Consider the following 18,892-nt stretch of genomic DNA (forward strand, 5'->3'; position numbering starts at 1 on the left):
CTGATGCTGTACAGTACAATGGGTAAAGCTTCTGGCCATGTCAATCCTGTTTCTGCCATAACTTTGCTCAAATTATTTTTAATAGTGCTATTCACTCTTTCCACCTTCGCACTCGCCTGTGGACGGTATGGAGTGTGCAGCTTGCTATCAATTCCCATCAACTTACACATTCCTTGAAAGACATCACCTGTAAAATGGGTACCCCTATCACTTTCGATAATTCTAGGGATACCATATCTACATACAAATTCCTGCACAATTTTCTTAGCAGTAAACATAGCGGTATTTGTGGCCGCCGGGAATGCTTCAACCCAATTTGAGAACACATCTATACAAACAAGTACATATTTCAAATTTCGACAAGGGGGTAATTGAATGAAGTCAATCTGTATTGCCTGGAAAGGACCGCCTGCAGGTGGGATATGAGATGGTTCTGTTGGTATTGCCTTTCCGATATTCTTTCTCAAACAGGTAAGGCATGACATTGCTCTCTTACTTGCATGAGATGAAAATCCTGGGGCGCACCAATATGCTCTTACCAACTTGCACATTCCTTCCTTGCCCAGATGAGTCAGCCCGTGAGCTGCCTCAGCTAAACATGGAAGATATGCTCTGGGGGCCACCGGTTTACCTTGTCCATCCGTCCAGAGTCCTGAGGACTCCTGGCCATATCCCTTCGCCTTCCAGACTGCCTTTTCCTGTGTGGAACACAAATTTTGCATTTCACACAACTTCTGTGTGTTGATGGTATTAAATACCATCAGTTGTGTGGTGTCTGTCTGTCTGGGGGTACCAGCTGCTAACTTAGCTGCTTCGTCTGCTCGGCTGTTACCAAGTGATACTGGGTCCTGGCTATATGTGTGTGCTTTACACTTGATAACAGCCACTCTGTCGGGTTCCTGTATCGCTGTTAGAAGCCTTTTGATGTGAGCTGCATGCGCTACCGGTGTACCAGCTGCCGTCATGAAATTTCTGAGGCGCCATAGGGCTCCGAAATCATGGACTACCCCGAATGCGTATCTAGAGTCGGTGTAGATATTGGCTGATTTGCCCTTAGCCAATTCACATGCTCTGGTTAGGGCGACCAGTTCAGCAACCTGGGCTGAGTGAGGTGGGCCTAGCGGTTCCGCTTCTATGGTGCCTTGGTCATCTACGACTGCGTATCCAGTACACAAGTCTCCCGAGTCTGACTGTCTGTGACAACTACCGTCCGTGTAGAAAGTTAGATCTACATTTTCCAGCGGGTTGTCACTGATGTCAGGCCTTGCGGTAAAATTTTGGGTCAAATATTCCATACAATCATGTGTGTCCTCCTGTGTGTTAAATTCTCCTTCCCCACCACTCTCATCCTCCACCCTTTGTGCCTGTCCAGGCACACCTGGGAGATATGTTGCAGGATTTAATGCACTGCATCTCCTTATGGTGATGTTTACGGGGGCCATTAGTGCCAATTCCCATCTTGTAAACCGCGCTGATGAGACGTGCCTGGTTTGGGCAGAATTTAGCAAGGCTGACACTGCATGTGGTGTATGAATTGTGAGGTTGTGACCTAGCACTACATCTTCGCTTTTCGTTACTAGCAATGCTATCGCAGCGACGCTTCGCAAGCATGTGGGGAGGGATCGCGCTACCGTGTCTAGCTGAGCGCTGTAGTATGCTACTGGCCTGCTGGCATCACCGTGCTTTTGGGTTAAGACGCCTGCCGCGCAACCAGCACTTTCTGTTCCGTACAGCTCAAAGGGTTTCCCATAGTCTGGCATACCTAATGCTGGTGCCTGCGTTAGGCACTGTTTAAGTCTCTCAAATGCCATCTCGGACTCGTCTGTATGCGAAATCCGATCAGGTTTGTTTGAGGAGACCATCTCCTGCAGAGGTAACGCTAGAATGGAAAACCCTGGGATCCAGTTACGGCAATACCCACACATTCCTAAAAATGTTCTGATCTGTTGCTGGGTTTTTGGCAGAGTCATGTCTCTAATTGCTTGAATTCTATCAGTGGTCAGGTGTCTCAGTCCTTGTGTTAGACAGTGTCCCAAATATTTTACCTTAGTTTGGCATAATTGCAACTTGTCTTTGGAAACCTTGTGTCCTGTGTCTGAAAGATGAAACAGGAGCTGTTTCGTATCCTTCAGGGATGCTTCCAATGAATCAGAACACAGTAGTAGATCATCCACGTACTGTATTAATACTGATCCACTCTCTGGTTGGAAAGACTGTAAACAATCATGCAAAGCCTGGGAAAATATACTTGGACTGTCTATGAAACCTTGTGGTAATCGAGTCCATGTGTATTGGACTCCTCTGTATGTGAATGCAAACAAATATTGGCTGTCAGGGTGCAGAGGTACCGAAAAGAAAGCGGAGCAGAGGTCAATAACAGTGAAAAATTTCGCAGTGGGAGGGATTTGCATAAGGATGACAGCTGGATTTGGCACTACGGGGAACTGACTCTCAACTATTTTGTTGATCCCCCTTAGATCCTGCACTAGCCGGTAACCCCTCCCCCCACTCTTTTTCACAGGGAAGATGGGACTATTGGCAGTGCTGGACGTTCTTACCAGAATACCCTGTTGTAGCAAGCGCTCTATTACGGGATACACTCCTAACTCCACCTCTGGCTTCAGAGGGTACTGTGGGATTTTTGGAGCTATCCTACCATCTTTTACTTGTACAACTACTGGAGCTACGTTTGCCATTAATCCAGTGTCCTGTCCATCTTTAGTCCAAAGTGACTCTGGTATCTGGGATGTCATTTCTTCTACTTTGGATGGAGTCCTATTTGTCATAATGGTATGTGACATTAATTTTGATGGGGAGTCTAACATGTCTCGCACTTCCTGAGCGTGATTCTCAGGTATGTCCAAGAATACACCTTCAGGAGTACAATAAATGACGCACCCCATTTTACACAATAAGTCTCTTCCCAGGAGATTAGTCGGTGCCGATGCAGCCAGCAAAAAGGAATGCTTGGTATGTAAAGGCCCTACTGTAATCTCGGCTGGTTTGCTAACAGGGTAGTGCTGGACTACTCCCGTTACCCCTATGGCTGGAATTGTCTTACCAGTGGTTCTCATGCCCACTGTCGAATTTATCACTGATTTGGCCGCCCCTGTGTCTACAAGAAAGTTTAATGATTTACCAGCTACATTGATTGCAATTTCAGGTTCACTCCCAAGGCTTGCAATCAATTTTACTGGCTGCAGATTACAGGTATGGCTACACCCCTATTGGGTATGGTGACCTCCCTGAATCCCGCTGGCAGCAACTACTTGTGAAGGGGTTAAATGGGAACTGCCAGGAGTTTGCCAGTCTCTGTTCGGGGGGTATCTTTTTGTTTCTCCTGCATGTGGCTCATAACTCCGTCTCTGCGGACCTTGCTCCCAATGTCGTGTGTCGTGTCGTTGTCTAGGGGGTTGGTAAGATCTTTGCGAATTTTTCGCTCTACAGTCTCGTGCTATGTGTCCCTGTTTATGACAAAAATAACATGTTACCACATTTGACTTACCCACAGGGTTTGGTGATATAAACACAGGCTGTTTTGTGGTCAGGGCCTGTATACTTACTGACATTAACTTATCACCTTGCGACTCCCTGTGTCTGGTGATATTCCGGTCGTGATCAATAGCAGCCTCTCTCAAAGTAGCCACTGACAGACCTCGCCAACATGGTTGCGTGGTCTGTACCCTTGTCTTTAATGCTTCTTTTAAACCATCCATTAGCACAGATACTGCTACTTCTTGATGGTTTGCATTGGTCCTAATGTCCTCTATGCCAGTGTACTTTGCCATTTCTAATAATGCCCGGTGAAAATAATCAGCAGCTGTTTCTGTCTCTTTTTGTTTAATGGAAAAAATTCTATTCCATTTGGCTACAGCTGGGAAATACTCCTTTAACTGTAAATTTATTCTTTTTACGTTATCTTTGTTGTACACATCTGTAAGAGGTACATCCAGATCCAATCCACAGTCAGCTAAAAATTGAGCTGAGTCGACATTGGAGGGTAAACATGCCCTCAGCAATATCTGCCAGTCTTTGTTATTGGGCTCTAAAGTGTTTCCTAGGTCTCTGATGTATTTTTGGCTAGCAACTAAGTATTTTCTGGGGTCAGGGAATTCAGACACTATGGTCCTTAATTCCATTCTGGAAAATGGGATATACATGGCAATGTTCCTGATAGGAGTGACTCCTGATGTGTCAGTTTTCCCATTTGGAACAGCTATTACCCTAACAGGATTAAGTCTACTAACATCATTCTGTGTAGATTCTACAGCCTGTGGTGAAATGGTTTCAGCATAGTGTAAGGTGCCGTACTTACCCGTTGATACGACCTCACCTGTCCCTCCGCTAGGGGGCTTTGTTACTAATCTTATGGGTTGGGCCGTGCCTACTGTCGTTTCTGATATAGTGGCTGCTAGAGAGAGCGCCGATATTGTTGCCGATTCGTCCTCTTGATCACACTCCTGGGGAAAGTTCAAAACAGGGTACAACTTGCACGGGTTAATGCTTGCATTGGTTAACTTATTAACATTATCCTTAACATTTATACAGTTGCTAAGTGCCTGTTTGTTACCCCCTGATGCGTCATTCTCCGCAACCAATTTCTCTCCTGATATGTATGGTGGCGGCGGGGCCGTGGCTATCAGTTTCCTGATAGGGCCAGATCCCGCCGCCAGAGCCAATCCTCTCTGTATTTCACCCTCCTGTTGCCATAGCTGCAAATAATCATAATGTTGGATTCGTCTCTTTGTTGATTTAATGAGACATATCCTCCTCCTTAAATTCATTAACACTTCTGGGCTGAAGCTACCTACTCTTGGGAATTTCTCCCCGTCATGTACTGTCATTCTCTCCCATTCATCACATAAAATTTCTGTATGTAAACCATATTTTTCACACATTACATACCTTGCCGACCCGACTGGTCGGTTTACTGAATCAACCCGAACCGAGGTTGATCGCCCCCTTCCTGAACAACTGGCCCCCATAATTTGCAGGTGTTGCTTGCTCTACCTCTGACCTTTATCTCAGGGTCTTCAGCGAACCCTTACAAAAAACCAAAATATTAAAAGATAGGTTGACGGTGAAGTTTACCGAGCACCTCACTCACTCGCCCACGCCGACCAATACGCCCACACACTGATATAGCGCTGGCGTACTCGACCCAGGGCCCCTATGAACCTCTATTTACTGGAACATGCGAGAGATATCCGAAGAACACTTACTCTTTCCAGTAACTATTGGTTGTTGGACAATTCCTGAGTGACCAGCGAACTTCCCTTCAGAAAATAAAAAATTACACAAATAACGTCAGAATGTACAAATAGTTTTATGACCGGGTTTGTACACAAATGGTACTGGTCAGACTAACTTAATGCACACAATTACGTGCGGTACAATCGTTCAGCACATAAGCAACTAATCTTATGTACGGAGCGACCAGTGGAATCGACATTCAGCAGCTGCGAATTCCTTCAGCCTGAGCTTTTTATGGCCTATATGGGTGTCGCACCAACCCTTCTTGGTGTTGTGCCTTGTCTCTATAGCGGACTTCCTTGTCTGCTGTACTTGGACCTCCTGGTCTGTTATGCGACCTCCTGGTCTGACCTCCTGGTCTGTTACAGTATGACCTCCTGGTCTGCTACACTCTAATGCTCAAATTTTATGTTTAACCAGAGATGCCTCCCTAGCCACCACGTATGTCACTTACACGTATGTACTTCACGAGAACTCGATGATTTCTGTGGTTCAATCCCCAAAATTGTAAAAACAAACACTCACTCACCACATACACACTTTTGTTTCTATTTCTATTTCTGCGCAGAAATTTTTCTTTAGACCAGATGTGTTGTAAATTTGGAGAAGGATCTGTTAATTTAAATTTCGGATTTAAAATAGATTTGCGCTATTTATCGCCTGTTGCGCTATTTATCGCTTGTTGCGCTATTTATCGCCTGTTGCGATATTTATCGCTTATTGCGCTATTTATCGCTTATTGTGCTATTTAAAAATCAACACTATCGTGTGATTTGAGTTACGTGGGCGTACCCAGACGCTCCGTTGCATAATTTACGCTGCGTGCGTCGGCCTTTGCGTACGCGAGTCTCAGCCTTTTGTTAGAGACACGTGTATACAAAACCAATGTCCACCGTAACACAACTAACACGTTTTATCAATGTAGATGATCCTCAGTCGTCTACCGTGCAACACACCAATCTCTCCTTTTACCTTTAGGTAGAGCTGCGTGTGTGCTTTACACTTTATCCCTTAACGCATTACTTTTACACTTTAACTATGAAATAGCGACAAATCTCTCTTAGCACGTTTTATCAATTATAAAATGGCAAACAGGAGAGTGATATATGAAAATACACGAATGAAAAAGAAATGCAGATATGCGTGTGTGCGTACGCAAGATAGAAATAAACAGTTTTAAAAGACACTAGTGTGTTGTTCTTACCTCCGGTTCCCGGATTCCTTCAGCACCCTTTACTAAGCGAAACAGACGCTTATCCCGTCAGCACTGCGAAGAATATGATCTCCCGCCCTTTGCTGATGGATAATGTCTGCTGAAATTACCTAGCAGAGATATGTGAAGGACAGGACGAGCCGCCAATTGATAAAGCTAAATATTTATCTTATTTAAAACCCTTTGTGAGGTCTAAGAACACTGTACGCTATTTGCGTATGGAGTACCGTAAGGGTACGCTCGTTGCGTAACAATCGCTTAGCCGTGGTCGAGACGCTCAAGCGTCACGTTCGCTCACGGCCAAGAGATCACAGGCAGGCACGCTATTGGCTGCTGACTAACGTAATGGTTCGCTATAGCGTAACGGACGCTGTATCGGGAGCGGGCTGCTCAAGCGATACAGACGCTCACGAGAATACGCTGTTGGTATCGGGCACACTTATAGGTGAGCGACTACCGTAATGCTACGCTATCAGCGTAGCGGACGCTCGAGACCACGAGGAGATCACGAGCGGCGCCGACGCTCACAATGTTAAACCTTTATGTCTAAACCACAAACAATGTAATTTGCTGTAAAACCTTAGTGTAGAGATAGGGTGTAAATGCAACACTGTATAACCTTATTAACTCAAAAGCTGTTCGAGCGTCACCGACGCTCTGAGAATACTTAACACTATAAGAAATACACAAATACCGTGCTTAGGGTCCAACGCCTAATATATATATTATGAATGTTATACTTGCAAAAGAATTAATACAATACAAGTCATACACTACAATATAACATAGACTAACTAACCAGGTAACTACACAGTAAATACAATACAAGTACGTTTAAGAGAAAATGAGAGAAAGAGAAGAGAGAGAGAGAAAGATATGGCCCATAATAACAAGAAAAGACAATATGATTACGGAGAAAACTTACGCACAAAGGAAACGATCGCATGCGCCTCTGGACATCCAGCTCCCGATTTTCAGCAATGATAACCGATGAAGAGTGAGTGCTGGATGTGATCGGCCTGTCTATTTATGCCCCACACACAATACAATTCAATGGTCCCTACAATCTCATTGTTCATTGGACACAGGAATTCGTCTTCGCATTATAACAAAAGGTCATAGGTTGATTCATACAGGTGGGCTGTGACTATTTCCAACAGCTCAGGTGGGAGGGAAACTGGGTTTCCCGCCGCATGGATAAGTAAGTGCAAATACAGTAAATGTTCATAAACTTCTTATGTCCATAACTATTCGCACGAGCGATTGATCCGCTTCAAACCAACACCGGAATATTGCTAATTAAATACTCTTCCGATGGATACTAAACACCACTGTATTACTCCTGTCTGACCCTTCGTATCAAACAATGAGGGATCTCTCTGTCCAGGAACATACTACATTAACTAAACTTTCAGAATCTATCAAAGGGACCATAATTTACAAAATGCATTATATGGTGAAAATATGTAACGAAAGAGTCGCCCGCTAGACGCACACAATCTCTACCGTAAATGCGCATACCGTGCGCCTGCGGGTGCCCGCAACAGCGAGTATGCGCACGCACGGGAGAGCGCACGCATGCGCAGCAGGGACACATATGAGGTGCAAATATGGCAGTGTGCATCGTGATATTTTTCTGACTTTGACAGCTTACATGATTCTCCGCCCAGCGAAGAATTCTGGTGGCTTCCGCCATCGCCACTCTGCTCCTTGTGCCGCCTTGGCGGTTTACATGAACTAGTGCGGTGACGTTGTCTGACTGGATCAGAACTGGTTGGTCGCGAAGTAAGGTCTCCGCTTGACATAGGGCGTTGTATATGGCCCTTAGCTCCAGGATGTTGATGTGAAGACAAGTCTCCTGACTTGACCAAAGACCTTGGAAATTTCTTCCCTGTGTGGCTGCTCCCCAACCTCGGAGGCTCGCGTTCGTGGTCACCAGGATCCAGTCCTGAATGCCGAACCTGCGGCCCTCTAGAAGGTGAGCACTCTGCAGCCACCACAGGAGAGATACCCTGGCCCTGGGGGACAGGGTGATCAACTGATGAATCTGTAGATGTGACCCGGACCACTTGTCCAGTAGGTCCCATTGCAAGATCCTCGCATGGAACCTGCCGAAGGGAATGGCCTCGTATGATGCCACCATCATTCCCAGGACTCGAGTGCAGTGATGCACTGACACCTGTTTTGGTTTCAATAGGTTCCTGACCAGAGTCATGAGTTCCTGGGCCTTTTCTATCGGAAGATAAACCCTTTTCTGGTCCGTATCCAGAATAATGCCCAAGCAAAGTCAGACGAGTCGTAGGAACCAACTGCGACTTCGGGATATTGAGAATCCAGCCGTGTTGCTGTAACACCTTCAGTGAAAGTTATACGCTGTTCAGCAACTGCTCTCTTGATCTTGCTTTTATGAGGAGATCGTTCAAGTACGGGATAATTGTGACACCTTGCTTTCGCAGGAGCACCATAATTTCCATCATTACCTTGGTGAAAATTCTCGGAGAAAATTCTGGAGAGACCAAACGGCAACGTCTGAAATTGGTAATGACAATACTGTACCGCAAATCTTAGGTACGCCTGATGAGGTGGATAAATGAGTACATGAAGGTATGCATCCTTTATGTCCAGAGATATCATAAAATCCCCCCCTTCTAGGCTGGCGATGACCGCTCTTAGCGATTCCATCTTGAACTTGAACCTTTTCAAGTATAGGTTCAGGGATTTTAAATTTAATATGGGTCTGACCAAACCGTCCGGTTTTGGGACTACAAACAGGGTCGAATAATTTCCATTTCCTTGTTGAAGCAGGGGAACCTTGACCACCACCTGTTGAAGATACAATTTGTGAATTGCATTTAACACTATCTCCCTTTCCTGGGGAGAAGATGGTAGGGCCGATTTGAAAAACCGGCGAGGAGGCACCTCTTCGAATTTCAGCTTGTAACCCTGAGAAACAATTTCTATTGCCTAGGGATCCACCTGCGAATGAACCCAGATGTGGCTGAAAACTCGAAGACGTGCCCCCAACTGGGCGGACTCCTTTAGCGGAGCCCCAGCGTCATGCGGTGGATTTTGTAGAGGCCGGGGAGGACTTCTGTTCCTGGGAACTAGCTGTGTTGTGCAGCTTCTTCCCTCTGCCCTTACCTCTGGCAAGAAAGGACACACCTCGTACTTTCTTGTTTCTCTGTGATCGAAAGGACTGCATTTGATAATGTGGTGCTTTCTTAGGCTGTGAGGGAATATAAGGCAAAAAATTTGATTTACCAGCTGTAGCTGTGGAGACTAGGTCCGAGAGACCTTCCCCAAACAATTCCTCACCCCTGTAAGGTAAAACCTCCATATACCTTTTTGAGTCGGCATCACCTGTCCATTGCCGGGTCCATAGGACTCGTCTAGCAGAAATTGACATAGCGTTTATTCTAGAACCCAGTAGACTAATGTCACTTTGAGCATCTCTTATATATAGGACAGCATCTTTTATATGCCCTATGGTCAATAACATAGCATCCTTATCTAGGGTCTCAATCTCTGCTGATAAGGTATCTGTCCATGCTGCCACCGCGCTACAACCCCGGCCGACGCAATTGCCGGTCTGAGTAAGGTACCAGAATGTGTGTAAATGGACTTTAGGGTAACCTCCTGCTTGCGGTCAGCATGGTCCCTGATGGTAGCCGTATCCTGGGATGGCAGCGCTACCTTTTTGGATAAGCGTGTCAATGCTTTATCCACCCTAGGGGAGGATTCCCACCGTATCCTGTCCATTGGCGGGAAAGGATACGCCATAAGAATCCTTTTGGGAATCTGCAGCTTTTTGTCTGGAGATTCCCAAGCTTTTTCACATAATTCGTTCAACTCATGTGAGGGGGGGAAAGGTTATCTCAGGTTTCTTTCCCTTATAGATGTGTACCCTCGTGTCAGGGACAGGGGACTCTGTGATGTGCAAAACATCTTTTATTGCAATAATCATATATCGAATACATTTAGCCAATTTTGGCTGTAACTTTGCATCATCGTAGTCGACACTGGAGTCAGAATCCGTGTCGGTATCTGTGTCAACTATTTGGGATAGTGGGCGCTTTTGAGACCCCGAAGGTCCCTGCGACATAGGGACAGGCATGGGTTGACTCCCTGACTGTTCCCTAGCTTCAGCTTTGTCTAATCTCTTGTGTAATAAGTTTACATTAGCACTTAAAACATTTCACATATCCATTCAGTCAGGTGTCGGCGTTGTCGATGGAGACACCACATTAATTTGCTCCTGCTCCTCTCTAGGAGAGCCTTCTACCTCAGACATGTCGACACACGTGTACCGACACACCATACACTCAGGGAATCCTCTTATCTGAGGACAGTTCCCCAACAAGGCCCTTTGGAGAGACAGAGAGAGAGAGTATGCCAGCACACACCCCAGCGCTATATGACCCAGGAAAAAAACACAATAATTTTATGTTTACCCAGTAGCGCTGTATTTCCATATATATATGCGCCTAATTATGTGCCCCCCTCTTCTTTAAGACCCTCTTTCTACCGTGGTATAAGCAGGGGAGAGTCCGTGGAGCTTCCCCTCAGCGGTGCTGTGGAGAAAATGGTGCTGGTGAGTGCTGAGGGAGAAGCCCCACCCCCTCAGCGACGGGCTTCTGTCCCGCTCAAATATAGTAAAAAAATGGCGGGGGCTCTTATATATATATATACAGTGCCTAGCTGCATATATATTTATTTTGCCAAAGAGAGGTCTATATTGCTGCCCAGGGCGTCCCCCCTGAGCCCTTCACCCTTACACTGACTGCCGTGTGTGAGGTGTATGGGAGCAATGGAGCACAGCTTTACTGCTGTGCGTTACCTCAGTGAAGATCATGAAGTCTTCCGCCGCCTCTGAAGTCTTCTTTTCTTCTCATACTCACCCGGCTTCTATCTTCCGGCTCTGCGAGGGGGACGGCGGCGCGGCTCTGGGACGGACGGCGAGGGTGAGACCTGCGTACCGATCCCTCTGGAGCTAATGCTGTACAGTAGCCTAAGAAGCAGAGCCTATCAACTCACAGAAGTAGGTGTGCATCTCTCCCCTCCGCCCCTCGATGCAGGGAGTCTGTTGCCAGCAGGCTCCCTGAAAATAAAAAAATCTAACAAATATACTTTCTGTCAGGAAACTCAGGAGAGCTCCCTGAAAAGCACCCAGTCTCCTCTGGGCACAGTAGTAAACTGAGGTCTGGAGGAGGGGCATAGAGGGAGGAGCCAGTGCACACCCAGATCTAAAGTCTTTCTTTAAGTGCCCATGTCTCCTGCGGAGCCCGTCTATCCCCCATGGTCCTTACGGAGTCCCCAGCATCCTCTAGGACGTAAGAGAAAAATTATGCTGGCAGAAAAATCCAATTGAGTGATTAAACAGCTCCAGAGCTGCTCTGTAAGGCAAGTAAAAGGGTGTGGGCCCTGCAGCACTACCTGTAGTTTGCATTGTGCATTGGAAGCCTAGTTTGCTGTCTGTTTCCACTTCTTTTTTCTTGAGCCCCTCCCGTCTATACCCTTGTGCACTATCCTGACTTCTCCTCCCGTCTGCTTACTTTGTGCCTTCCAATGCACAATGCAAACTACAGGTAGTGCTGCAGGGCCCACACCCTTTTACTTGCCTTACAGAGCAGCTCTTGAGCTGTTACAGTGCCCAGCTGCTGCAAGAAATCAGCGTGAATGCTTCAGGGGCTGGGGCATGGCCAACATGAGCCCCACACCGAAGGAGGGTGGGGGTGTTTAATGCGAACTAGGGGTCTCGCACAATGCGAACTACAGGTAGTGCTGCAGGGCCCACACCCTTTTACTTGCCTTACAGAGCAGCTCTGGAGCTGTTACAGTGCCCAGCTGCTGCAAGAAATCAGCTTGAATGCTTCAGGGGCTGGGGCATAGCCAACATGAGCCCCACACCGACGGAGGGTGGAGGTGTTTAATGCAAACTAGGGGGTCATCCAAGTGCCGCAAAAGGCCGCCATGCCCTGCACGCCCCTTTTCTCTTTTCATATGCAGACGAGGGTTGAAGCCAACTTTGACCCACTGCTTGGATGACATCGCCATATGCAAATCCATCTGCTGCAGGCCTTCCCCCAGGAATGCTTGCACTAGTTGTTGCATTTGGTTTGTTGTTTGGGGGTGCTTCAGTATTAGGCAGCCTTCTGCCCTCCCATGTTCATCTGAAAATATGTGTTCTCCCTGCAGTTGTTGTCCCCAGATGAGAGTTCCCTTGTGCTGCCTCAGTTGAATCTCCTTTACTTGACAGAGATGTGCCTGAGCAGCGGCCCTCCCCAGCCCTATCCCAAATCATACTTATTTTGCATAGGAGATACCATGGTCATGAAGACTGTTCTCCCAGGGTGCGGTTCATTCATTGCATTCTGGGTATGCTGACCCCTGTGATTTCCCCAAATGTGGGAAACTCGACTGCATTATTTAATGCGAACTAGGGGTCATCCAAGCACCGCAAAAGGCCGCCATGCCCTGCATACCCCTTTTCTCTTTTCATAAGCAGACGAGGTTTGAAGCCAACTTTGACCCACTGCTTGGATGACATCACTTGCTGCCTTTCCAATGAAGCAAGTTTAATTTAATAATAGGTGAAAAACCATCCCTACAAAGGTGTTAATCAGATACTTGGCTTTGTGGACACTTTTCAGAGCACAAATTTGTTAGCATAAAAATAAAGCCAGAAAATGAAGAGCTGTTTAATCACTCAATTGGATTTTTCTGCCAGCATATTTCTTTTTCTCTGCAACCCACTGCTAAATTGTGCTTCGTGGCTGTTTTTTTTATAAAATCACTTAATCAAATCTAACTCTGATTACATCAGAGAAGGCCAGGTACCCTACACCATAAGAGGTGGTTTGAAATTTTTACTTGTCTACTTAAAGATCACCAAAATCTGATAACGAGGTCAATTACGTCCCTAGGTGGGATTAAACCACCAACCTTTTGGTTAACAACTGAACACGCTAACTGTTTGCGCCTCAGAGACACTTTGCAAAAGTACATACTGACAAAGGTTAATAAGCATTCATCTAGAACGTTTCCTAGAAAAACTTTAAAAAGTCAATAATCTGGAGAGTTTTTGTAAGATGTTCCATCCATCAACCAATGAAGAAACACATTGGTACTTTCCCATGATGAGTGAGTGCTTCAGGATCTCTTGCACTTACATGTGCAGCAAAGGACTACAATGGAAGCATGCTGGGCCTATAACCCAGAGGTAGGCAGATTGCAACTGTCCTCTGCTATATGCATTTTTTTTGTTAATTAAAGTAATCCAAAACTGGGATTGATATTTTGGCTCTTTTATTTTTACTTAAAGTACAATAACTTTTACTGTTTTAATTTGTTTTAATAGTATATTGACAGTATTGTTTTCTTTCAAAAATCCACTTAATTTTCTTTACCCTATTATTAAAATGGTAATTGACAAAAACAAACTACATTGTCACCAGAAGAGCAATACAAAATGTACAAGTGATATATTAAAATCATCTTTTCAGCTTGAATTTCAATGATGCATTGAGGTAACGATTTTGTGAGAAACATCTTCACCCTTAAATAAAGATTTTCTTAATTCCCTACCTGTGTGCTAATTAGATATCACCTTGTTTTCACATTAAACAGACTTTCACATGAGAAAGCAGCAAGGATGCAGTGGCGTTAATGTTTCCTGGTGTCAACCTGTATTATTTCAGTAGACATTGAAATGAGGATGCATCTTGCTGCCTTTCCAATGAAGCAAGTTTAATTTAGTAATAGGTTAAAAACCATCCCTACAAAGGTGTTAATCAGAGACTTGGCTTTGTGGACACTTTTCAGAGAACAAATTTGTTAGCATAAAAATAAAGCCAGAAAATGAAGAGCTGTTTAATCACTCAATTGGATTTTTCTGCCAGCATTTTTCTTTTTCTCTGCAACCCACTGCTAAATTGTGCTTCCTAGCTGTTTTTTTTATAAAATCACTTAATCAAATCTAACTCTGATTACATCAGAGAAGGCCAGGTACCCTACACCATAAGAGGGGGTTTGAAATTTTGACTTGTCTACTTAAAGATCACCGAAATCTGATAACAAGGTCAATTACGTCCCTGGGTGGGATTGAACCACCAACCTTTTGGTAAATAGCCTTATACACTAACTGATTGCGCCACAGCGACACTTTTCAAAAGTACATACTGACAAAGGCTAATAAGCATTCATCTAGAACGTTTCCTAGAAACATTTTAAAAAGTCAATAATGTGGAGAGTTTTTGTAAGATGTTTCTTCCATCAACCAATGAAGAAACACATTGGTACTTTCCTATGATGAGTGAGTGCTTCAGGATCTCTTGCACTTACATGTGCAGCAGAGTACTGTAATGGAAGCATGCTGGGTCCATAACCCAGAGGTAGGCAGATTGAAACTATCCTCTGCTATATGCATTGTTTTTATTAATTAAAGTAATCCAAAACTGGGATTGATATTTTTGCTCTTTTATTTTTACTTAAAGTACAATAACTTTTACCATTTTAATTTGTTTTAATAGTATATTGACAGTATTGTTTTCTTTCAAAAATCCAATTAATTTTCTTTACCCGATTATTAAAATGGTAATTGACAAAAACAATCTACATTGTCACCAGAAGAGCAGTACAAAATGTACAAGTGATATATTAAAATCATCTTTCCAGCTTGAATTTCAATGATGCCTTGGTGCAACAATTTTGTGAGAAACATCTTCACCCATAAAGAAAGATTTTCTTAATTCCTTACCTGTGTGCTGATTAGATATCACCTTGTTTTCACATTAAACAGACTTCCCCATGAGGAAGCAGCAAGGATGCAGTGACGTTTATGTTTCCTGGTGTCAACCTGTATTATTTCAGTAGACATTGAAATGAGGATGCATCTTGCTGCCTTTCCAATGAAGCAAGTTTAATTCAGTAATAGGTGAAAAACCATTCCTACAAAGGTGTTAATCAGAGACTTGGCTTTGTGGACACTTTTCAGAGAGCAAATTTGTTAGCATAAACATAAAATCAGAAAATGAAGAGCTGTTTAATCACTCAATTGGACTTTTCTGCCAGCATAATTTTTTTTCTCTGCAACCCACTGCTAAATTGTGCTTCCTAGCTGTTTTTTATAAAATCACTTAATCAAATCTAATTCTGATTACATCAGAGAAGGCCGGGTACCCTACACCATAAGAGGGGGTTTGAAATTTTGACTTGTCTACTTAAAGATCACCAAAATCTGATAACAAGGTCTATTACGTCCCTGGGTGGGATTGAATCACCAACCTTTAGGTTAATAGCCATACACACTAACTGATTGCGCCACAGCGACACTTTGCAAAAGTACATACTGACAAAGGCTAATAAGCATTCATCTAGAACGTTTCCTAGAAAAACTTTAAAAAGTCAATAATCTGGAGAATTTTTGTAAGAAACACATTGGTACATTCCCATGATGAGTGAGTGCTTCAGGATCTCTTGCACTTACATGGGCTATTAACCAAAAGGTTCCCACCCAGTGATGTAATTGACCTTGTGATCAGATTTTGGTGATCTTTAAGTAGACAAGTCAAAATTTCAAACCCCCTCTTATGGTGTAGGGTACCTGGCCTTCTCTGACGTAATCAGAGTTAGATTTAATTAAGGTGCACAAGGGCATAGAAGGGAGCGGTTTAAGAAAAGAGAAGTGGAAACAGACAGCAAACTAGGCTGGAGAGAGACCTGAGACAAAGAGATCTGAATTATACGAGAGCCGACCAGGGGAAACACAAATTATGCAGTCAAGTTTCCCACATTTGGGGAAATCGCAGGAGCAGCACACCCAGAGTGCAATGGGTGAGCCTTTCCCTGGGAGAAGCACCTTCCTGATCATAGTATCTCACCTGGCAGGTAAGTAGGAGTTGGGCTAGTGCTGGGGAGGGTCGCTGCTCGGGTACCCCCCTGTCAAGTGAAGGAGATCCAACTGAGGCAGCACAAGGGAACTCTCGAAAGAAGAACAAGGCTAGAGGAAGATCTGAGACAAAGAAATCTGACTTTTACCAGAGCTGACCAGAGGAAAGCACAAACACAGTACCCCACTACCACCAGGAAACATTAACGCCACTGCATCCTTGCTGCTTTCTCATGTGGAAGTCTATTTAATGTGAAAACAAGGTGATATCTAATTAGCACACAGAAAAGAAAATTAAGTGAATTTTTGAAAGAAAACAATACTGTCAATATACTATTAAAACAAATTAAAATGGTAAAAGTTATTGTACTTTAAGTAAAAATAAAAGAGCAAAAATATCAATCCCAGTTTTGGATTACTTTAATTAACAAAAAAAATGCATATAGCAGAGGATAGTTTCAATCTTTCTACCTCTGGGTTATGGGCCCAGCATGCTTCCATTGCAGTACTCTGCTGCACATGTAAGTGCAAGAGATCCTGAAGCACTCACTCATCATGGGAAAGTACCAATGTGTTTCTTCATTGGTTGATGGCAGAAACATCTTACAAAAACACTCCAGATTATTGACTTTTTAAAGTTTTTCTAGGAAACGTTCTAGATGATTGTTTATTAGCCTTTGTCAGTATGTAATTTTGCAAAGTGTCGCTGTGGCGCAATCAGTTAGTGTGTATGGCTATTAACCAAAAGGTTGGTGGTTCAATCCCACCCAGGGATGTAATTGACTTTGTTATCAGATTTTGGTGATCTTTAAGTAGACAAGTCAAAATTTCAAACCCCCTGTTATGGTGTTAGGTATTTAGACTTCTCTGATGTAATCAGAGTTAGATTTGATTCAGTGATTTTATAAAAACAGCTAGGAAGCACAATTTAGCAGTGGGTTGCAGAGAAAAAGAAATATGCTGGCAAAAAAATCCAATTGAGTGATTAAACAGCTCTTGGATGGTTTTTCACCTATTACTAAATTAAACTTGCTTCATTGGAAAGGCAGCAAGATGCATCCTCATTTCAATATCTACTGAAATAATACAGGTTGACACCAGGAAACATTAACGCCACTGCATCCTTGCTGCTTTCTCATGTGGAAGTCTGTTTAATGTGAAAACAAGGTGATATCTAATTAGCACACAGGTAAGGAATTAAGAAAATCTTTATTAAAGGGTGAAGATGTTTCTCACAAAATCGTTGCCCCAATGCATCATTGAAATTCAAGCTGGAAAGATGATTTTAATATATCACTTGTACATTTTGTATTGCTCTTCTGGTGACAATGTAGTTTGTTTTTGTCAATTACCATTTTAATAATCGGGTAAAGAAAATTAATTGGATTTTTGAAAGAAAACAATACTGTCAATATACTATTAAAACAAATTAAAATGGTAAAAGTTATTGTACTTTAAGTAAAAATAAAAGAGCAAAAATATCAATCCCAGTTTTGGATTACTTTAATTAACAAAAAAAAATGCATATAGCAGAGGATAGTTTCAATCTGCCTACCTCTGGGTTATGGACCCAGCATGCTTCCATTACAGTACTCTGCTGCACATGTAAGTGCAAGAGGTCCTGAAGCACTCACTCATCATGGGAAAGTTCCAATGTGTTTCTTTATTGGTTGATGGAAGAAACATCTTACAAAAACTCTCCACATTATTGACTTTTTAAAATGTTTCTAGGAAACGTTCTAGATGAATGCTTATTAGCATTTGTCAGTATGTACTTTTGCAAAGTGTCGCTGTGGCGCAATCAGTCTGTGTGTATGGTTATTAACTAAAAGGTTGGTGGTTCAATCCCACCCAGGGACGTAATTGACCTTGTTATCAGATTTTGGTGATCTTTAAGTAGACAAGTCAAAATTTCAAACCCCCTGTTATGGTGTAGGGTACCTGGCCTTCTCTGATGTAATCAGAGTTAGATTTGATTCAGTGATTTTATAAAAACAGCTAGGAAGCACAATTTAGCAGTGAGTTGCAGAGAAAAAGAAATATGCTGGCAAAAAAATCCAATTGAGTGATTAAACAGCTCTTCATTTTCTGGCTTTATTTTTATGCTAACAAATTTGTTCTCTGAAAAGTGTCCACAAAGCCAAGTCTCTGATTAACACCTTTGTAGGGATGGTTTTTCACCTATTACTAAATTAAACTTGCTTCATTGGAAAGGCAGCAAGATGCATCCTCATTTCAATGTCTACTGAAATAATACAGGTTGACACCAGGAAACATTAACGCCACTGCATCCTTGCTGCTTTCGCATGTGGAAGTCTGTTTAATGTGAAAACAAGGTGATATCTAATTAGCACACAGGTAAGGAATTAAGAAAATCTTTATTTAAGGGTGAAGATGTTTCTCACAAAATCGTTGCCCCAATGCATCATTGAAATTCAAGCTGGAAAGATGATTTTAATATATCACTTGTACATTTTGTATTGCTCTTCTGGTGACAATGTAGTTTGTTTTTGTCAATTAACATTATAAAAATAGGGTAA

The 18,892-nt window shown here is 43.4% G+C and overlaps 1 non-coding gene and 1 pseudogene across 1 annotated transcript; one reads left to right on the plus strand and one right to left on the minus strand.

The window, feature by feature from the left end:
* Positions 1-12,765: 12,765 nt before the first annotated feature.
* LOC135025969 (U1 spliceosomal RNA) lies at positions 12,766-12,944 on the plus strand (annotated as a pseudogene).
* Positions 12,945-16,196: 3,252 nt separating this feature from the next.
* Positions 16,197-16,359, minus strand: LOC135025922 (U1 spliceosomal RNA). Its single transcript, XR_010222605.1, has one exon. It is a non-coding gene; the product is annotated as a U1 spliceosomal RNA (small nuclear RNA).
* Between the last annotated feature and the right edge of the window lie 2,533 nt (positions 16,360-18,892).

This window comes from Pseudophryne corroboree, unplaced genomic scaffold, assembly GCF_028390025.1.
Source record: "Pseudophryne corroboree isolate aPseCor3 unplaced genomic scaffold, aPseCor3.hap2 scaffold_429, whole genome shotgun sequence".
In the NCBI taxonomy this organism is placed as follows: Eukaryota; Metazoa; Chordata; class Amphibia; order Anura; family Myobatrachidae; genus Pseudophryne; species Pseudophryne corroboree.